Source organism: Sminthopsis crassicaudata, chromosome 1 (assembly GCF_048593235.1).
Source record: "Sminthopsis crassicaudata isolate SCR6 chromosome 1, ASM4859323v1, whole genome shotgun sequence".
Lineage (NCBI taxonomy): Eukaryota > Metazoa > Chordata > Mammalia > Dasyuromorphia > Dasyuridae > Sminthopsis > Sminthopsis crassicaudata.
The window spans coordinates 177,204,119-177,210,118 of record NC_133617.1 but is presented as its reverse complement, the minus strand read 5'-3'; the positions used below and the strand labels follow the sequence as shown (position 1 = coordinate 177,210,118).

The 6,000-nt window shown below is 36.4% G+C and overlaps 1 long non-coding RNA gene across 7 annotated transcripts in view; it reads left to right on the top strand.

The window, feature by feature from the left end:
* Positions 1–6,000, top strand: part of LOC141553349 (uncharacterized) — a 141,626-nt gene that overhangs the window by 49,064 nt on the left and 86,562 nt on the right. For 2 of the 7 annotated variants that reach the window (XR_012485427.1, XR_012485423.1), the window contains exon 3: positions 2,493–2,564. The exons of the other annotated variants lie outside the window; for them this stretch is intronic. This is a non-coding gene — a long non-coding RNA (uncharacterized LOC141553349). The remainder of the gene's footprint in view (positions 1–2,492; positions 2,565–6,000) is intronic. 7 annotated transcript variants of the gene reach the window in all.

Genomic DNA, 6,000 nt, shown 5'->3' with positions numbered 1-6,000 from the left:
GAACACATTTATGAGGCAAGCATTTTCTTTGGAATCTGGATAAAGGAATAGGTGTATCTAGTTCTGCACCACTTGTGTTTCCTTCTCAAATTGTCTATGGGCTTTTGTAAATCAAATCCTCTTTTAAAGGATATAAAAATAATCTTGTAGAATCATCCCCCAGTTTCTCTATTTTGTTAATTTAGGATTTTGGGACACCAAGTTTTCTTAAAATGGGGACACCCCAGAAACTAAAATATCATTGCTTACTTTCCTGGGAATAAAAATTACCCAAGAATAAATAGAAGCCTCACCAAACATAGTTTATTTCATATATATATATATATATATATATATATACATACATATATGTGTGTGTGTGTGTGTGTAGTGAGTCAGAGGAACTGTAAAATTTGGAAGAAGAATGTTAGATATAGCTCCCAAACAACTCTTGGGGCTGCTGTGACTGGATTACAGGGAGATACAAGTGAAAACCTTCTTCTCCTTTCTTTCCCCTCACCTTGTTCGATCCTATGCTCTTGTTTTGCATATCCTGCTACAACTGTGGAATAGTGGGATCTTTCTTGTTCCAGATGAAGAGGTTGCTCATCTACCTTCTTCCCACATAAAGACTGTTTAGATCAGAGATCTTTTTTTTAACTTCCTACCCCAGAAGATTTATGCTTTTGTGAGAGTGTCATGAAGTGAGTTCACCCTCAGGCAAGGTCTCATGTCCACTGCTAGGTCATCATTCATCTTTTGCCCCTTAAAATGAAGACTCTTCAAAATGCTGCCTTAGGTTTTCTTTTCTTCCCTCCCTTCTCCTCTCTCCCCTCAATCCTTTGTATTCTCCTTTTCTCTGCCTTCCACATTTCCCATCATATTATCAGTTTCCACGAATCCAGATATCATCAATGCAAATGATATATATGTATATCTGTACATACACATATATGTATATCTACAATTACACATACACATACAAACACATTCTTAATTTCTCTTCTGAATTCTAGCCCCTATCACCAAATGCCTGTAAGAAATATCCACTTGGATGTTCAATAGGCATCTCAAGTTCCAGATGTCCTATGTAGAAACTCCCCTGTAAAATCTATCTCTATTTCTATTGGGTAAAGAATATGCAAGCTGGACTTTGAACTGAAGTCTCCTGACTCCAAACCTATTGCTCCTTCCACTGTATCATAATAAACAAAGACATCATGGGAATAATATAGACTTGAGACCCACAATGATGAGAACAAGAAGTTCCTGCTATACTCTCTCCTGTCACCGCATTTAGATTATTGTGTTCACTTTTGGAAACTACATTTTACAAAGGTTGTTGCCAAACTGTAATGAGTCTATAGGAAGGAAACCAGAATGACTATAGGCCTGGAAACTAGGTTGAGATTCTGTGATTATAACTGTCCATTTTGCAGATTTCCCCAGAAAACCCCAAATGGGATCAAAAAGAGTCACATGTGACTGAAACGAGTGAACAACAACAAAAAAGAAAAAAATCACTAAGCTGAAGAAGGAATAGCTACGATATTTTACTGAAGAAGGACTTAAACAGACCTTGAGAAAAATCTGGACACATTTAGATGAGTTAATTAATAATTACATAGCAATTTGGAACTGATGTGTGTGTGTGTGTGTGCAGACTAATGATTTAGCTTTGTTTGGCTTCGTCTCTCCTCCTCCAGCATCTTTAGTTCCCTATCATCTCCAGCCCTGAACAATTTGCTTTGAAGTGAATGGGAGAGAAAAAGACTGAAGTCAGTCAATTATTAACCATGTTCATTACAGGGTGGTGACATCAAGATAACATGGACTCAGAGCTGTTCCCAGTCTGTGATCTTAGTCTCTGTTGGTTTCTTTGAACCAAATGTGGCTTAGTCTACTGAAACCTCCTGGACCTTCTATTTTCCCACTGTTGTCTCACCGGCACATCTTTTTTTCCTTTCTAAGATGCAACTTGCATCTTTCATCCTTTCTCAGCAACTCCTTTTTTCCTTCTCTTTAATGCCCTCTTTTCTCCCAGGCTTTTCTCACCTCAAGCCCTGTCCAAATTCATGGGACACAGAGTTAGTTCTGGAAGGGACCTCGGACAGCAGCTGGTCCAATACCCTCAATTTTTAAGGAAGTTAATCAACTTATTCAAACCTGTGCATCTATTACATACTAGAGGAGAGATCTGAATCCATGTCATTTGGCTCTGAAATCAGTGTTCTTTTCACTTTACTATAAATGACAACACAATGCTAGATTACAATGTCTTAGTGTAATAGAAAGCCAGAGACCAGCTAGTTTAACTGCTATGTGCAGATGAAGAAACAGATTTAGGAAGGTTGTGACTTACTCAAAGTCATTTAGGCAGAGAATATCAGAAGGGGATTGGAATCCAGGTTTTTTAACTTCAGAGCCAGTCCTCGAGCCATGTTCCAGTGTGTATCGTCCGATCTCTAAATTGTTCTTTGTTACAATCAGCCCTTGTTTCCCCCTTTTCCCAGGAGGCAGAATATCTGATAAAATGAAGAGATGAACTTTCCCCTTGGTGGCTCAGAACATCTCAAATAAAAAAGGTAGTGTCCTAATTTGGCCTTCAAATTCTTTATATCCTGCATTTGAGTGGCTTCCTATCTCCAGCAATATCTGCCTATTTGTAATTCCCTGAACACAACATTAGCCATTTCTGTTATCTATGTCTTTCTATTGGCTGTCTCCAATACTTGGAATATTCTCCCTCCTCACTTCCGCCTCTTAGAATATCTGAATTCCCTCACGATGATGATGGAAACTCTTACTCCAAGGGGCCTTTCTTGGTCTCCCCAGTTCCCAATGCCTTCTCCTTTTGTAATCTCTTCATCTATCTTACATTTACCCCACAGTTGACATGTTGTTTTCTCCATAGAATATGAGCTTTTTGAAGGCAGATCTGGTTTTGTCTTTCTTTGTATCACCAGTACTTACCATAGCGCCTCAATGTTTGTTTACTAACAAAAATACCTGTTTGTTTAGTCCCTGTCTTGGAGAAGCTTTCAATCTAGCAAGGAAAGATATTTTATATTTGTGTGTATATTAGGTCTGTGTTTATATATGTATGTGTGTATACATATATAAACATGTAACACATACATATTTGCATTTATATTTGTTTAATTACGTATATGTGTTTCAATAAATTTGTGTATATATATATATATATATACACACAAATGTGCTTATGAGCATGTGCGTCTGGTATGAGATAGATACGAGCTATGTAGATATGATAGATATGAACTATCCATCCCCTGTTTCCATTCCCAAGATAACTTGGGAATAAGGGCAAAAAATAGCAGCTGGGGGAGGAATGGATAAGGAAGGGTTTCTATTAGAAGGTGATACTTGAAATAAGACTTGAAGGAAGGTATGAATTCTAAGAGGAAGGCGTAAGGAAGTATTATAGACATAGAAGAAAGTCCAGAGATTTGAAAGAGGAGGATGAAGCACATACAAGAAAAAAAGCAAGAAAGTCAATTTCTCTGAGCCAAAGTATTTATGTTAAACAGGATTTTATTTTTTCCAATTATATATATATATACATATATATATATCTTATAAAAATCTTATAAAAACTAATGTTGAAAATTATATTAGTTTTTATAAGATTTTAAGTTAGAATATTTTCCTCCTCAAAACAGCAAGCAATCTGATATAGACTATACATGTATGATCTTGTTAAACATATTTCCATCTTAGTCATGTCTTAAAAGAAGAATCAGAGCAAAAGGGAAAAACCACAAGAAAGACAAAACAAAAAACAAATTTTAAAAAGTGAATTTAGTATGCTTCAATCTGAATTCAGAGTCTATAGTTCTTTCTGTGGATATGGAGAGCATTTATCATCACAAGTCTTTTGGAATTGTCTCAGATATTTCTGAGAAGAGCTAAATATATCATAGTTGATCATTGAACAGTATTATTGTTACTATGTACAATGTTCTCTTGGTTCTGGCTCACTTCACTCAGCAACAGTTCATGTAAGTTTTTTCAGATTTGAAATCTGTTTACTCATCATTTCTTAAAGAACAACAGTATTTCATTACAATCTCATACCACAACTTGTTCAGTCATTCCCCAACTGATGAGTATCTCCTCCATTTCCAAAAAGAGCTGCTATAAATATTTTTGTGCATGTGGGTCCTTTTCCATTTTTATAATCTCTTTGGAATATAGACACAGCAATGGTATTGTATTGCTGGAGTAAATGGTAGGCACAGTGGGCCAAAGTATTTCCAAAAGAGATTAATGTATAATAAGGCTGAAAAGATAGTGCCAGGCTGTAAATACCACATCTCCTAGGTTTCAGCAGAGATACATATAAGCAGGTGACATCCTCCTTCAATAATACCTAGCATTTATACAATTTAAGGCTCTTTAAGTGATGTACAAATATCATCTCATTAAATCCTTACCACAACACAGGGAGATGGGTACTATTATTATATTTTTATAATAAATATATATAATTGCAAATATATTATAATATATAACATTATATTATATTATATATTTCTGTAGCTGAGGAAACCGAGTCAGACAGAAGTTATATGACTTGGTTATAGGACCTGCCCTGGGTATTGCAACTAGTTGTCTGGGGACAAGATTTGGAGTCCTAATGCTCTGGGGATACAAATATAAGTGGAAAGAAAGTCTCTGACCTCAAGAAGCTTATATTCTAATACAGCAAGGCAACACATGAAAAAGCCTGAGGAAGGAAGGGAGAAGGCATTCACATTAAGGCATGTTGGAGAAAATCTGGAGACATTAGTGGTTTGAGCATTTTCCTTTAAAATGAAAAACCTGTGGGTATCAAATGGACATCATTAACCTTAGATATTATGTTGTCCATTTTTTCCTTTTACAGATGAGAGGCACAGAGAAGCTGTGATTTGCCTAATGTAGCACAGGTGTTTAGTGGCCAAACAAGGACTAGAATCCAGTTTGATGCTTTCCTTTTGAAAGACCATACAGAAAAAAATAAAATAAAAAAAGGAAGAAAGACCATACAGAGATCACATTTACAAGAGCTGGTCCAGAGAATGGAGGTGGTCTATAAATAGGAGAGGACGTGAAGAAGAGCTAAATGAATAGGGATAAATGAAAATGGTGAATGGTGTATGGAAGTCAGATCCTGTTTTTTGAAATACCATTGCATTACAATCAAAATTTCTGGATTTCCACAATCCATCTGCAATTTTTAAAAAAATCCAGCACACTTCAGGGGTTTGAGTACCACCTTTGGAACCCATTGTAATGGGAGTTTACCTGCAGCAAAGGAAATGAAAACATGAGATGAAAACATGTGTAAGGGGTAATATTAATGGGAGGAAATGTGAGGGGAGTTGTATGTGGGAAGGTAGGGATTAGTGGGGCCTTTCAGAGGAATAGGTAGAAAGAGAATTAAGAATAAGAGGGGGAAAGTATTGGCCAAGAAGGAAGAGAGAAAAAAGAAATGAAGAATCAGGGAGAAAGTGAGTTAAATGATAGCATTTTCTTAAGCATCCCTCAGAGTAGACTAATTTACATAATTAAAATCCAAATAACTAGGATGGTGAATAGTGGGTGAAATGACAGACAACGTAGCTGAGAAGGAGAGGAAGGAAGAAATAAAAGGGAAGCTGAGGAAGAGGCATAAAGGGATGCTTATATCAGAATGAAGAAGTCAAGGGATGAGACCAAGGACAGAAGTGAATGTGAAAAGGATGAGGAAGGAAAGCTGGAGCATGGTAGAAATGAAGGAAAAATGGCTGGAAACAAGATAAGCAAATGCTAATGGCACAAAGTTAAGAGAAAAATGAGAATTTTATTTTATTTTATTTTTTAGTCTGTGGTTGTTTTGTAGAGATTTCAGTCTAAATTGTGTAGAGGGTTAGTTCCTCAACCGTTAAGCACAATGGAAAGCTGGTGTATGAAAATGGAAGACAGCTAAAGACAGGAAATTACTGCAGAGAAACTCAGCAGCTCCTACCCAAG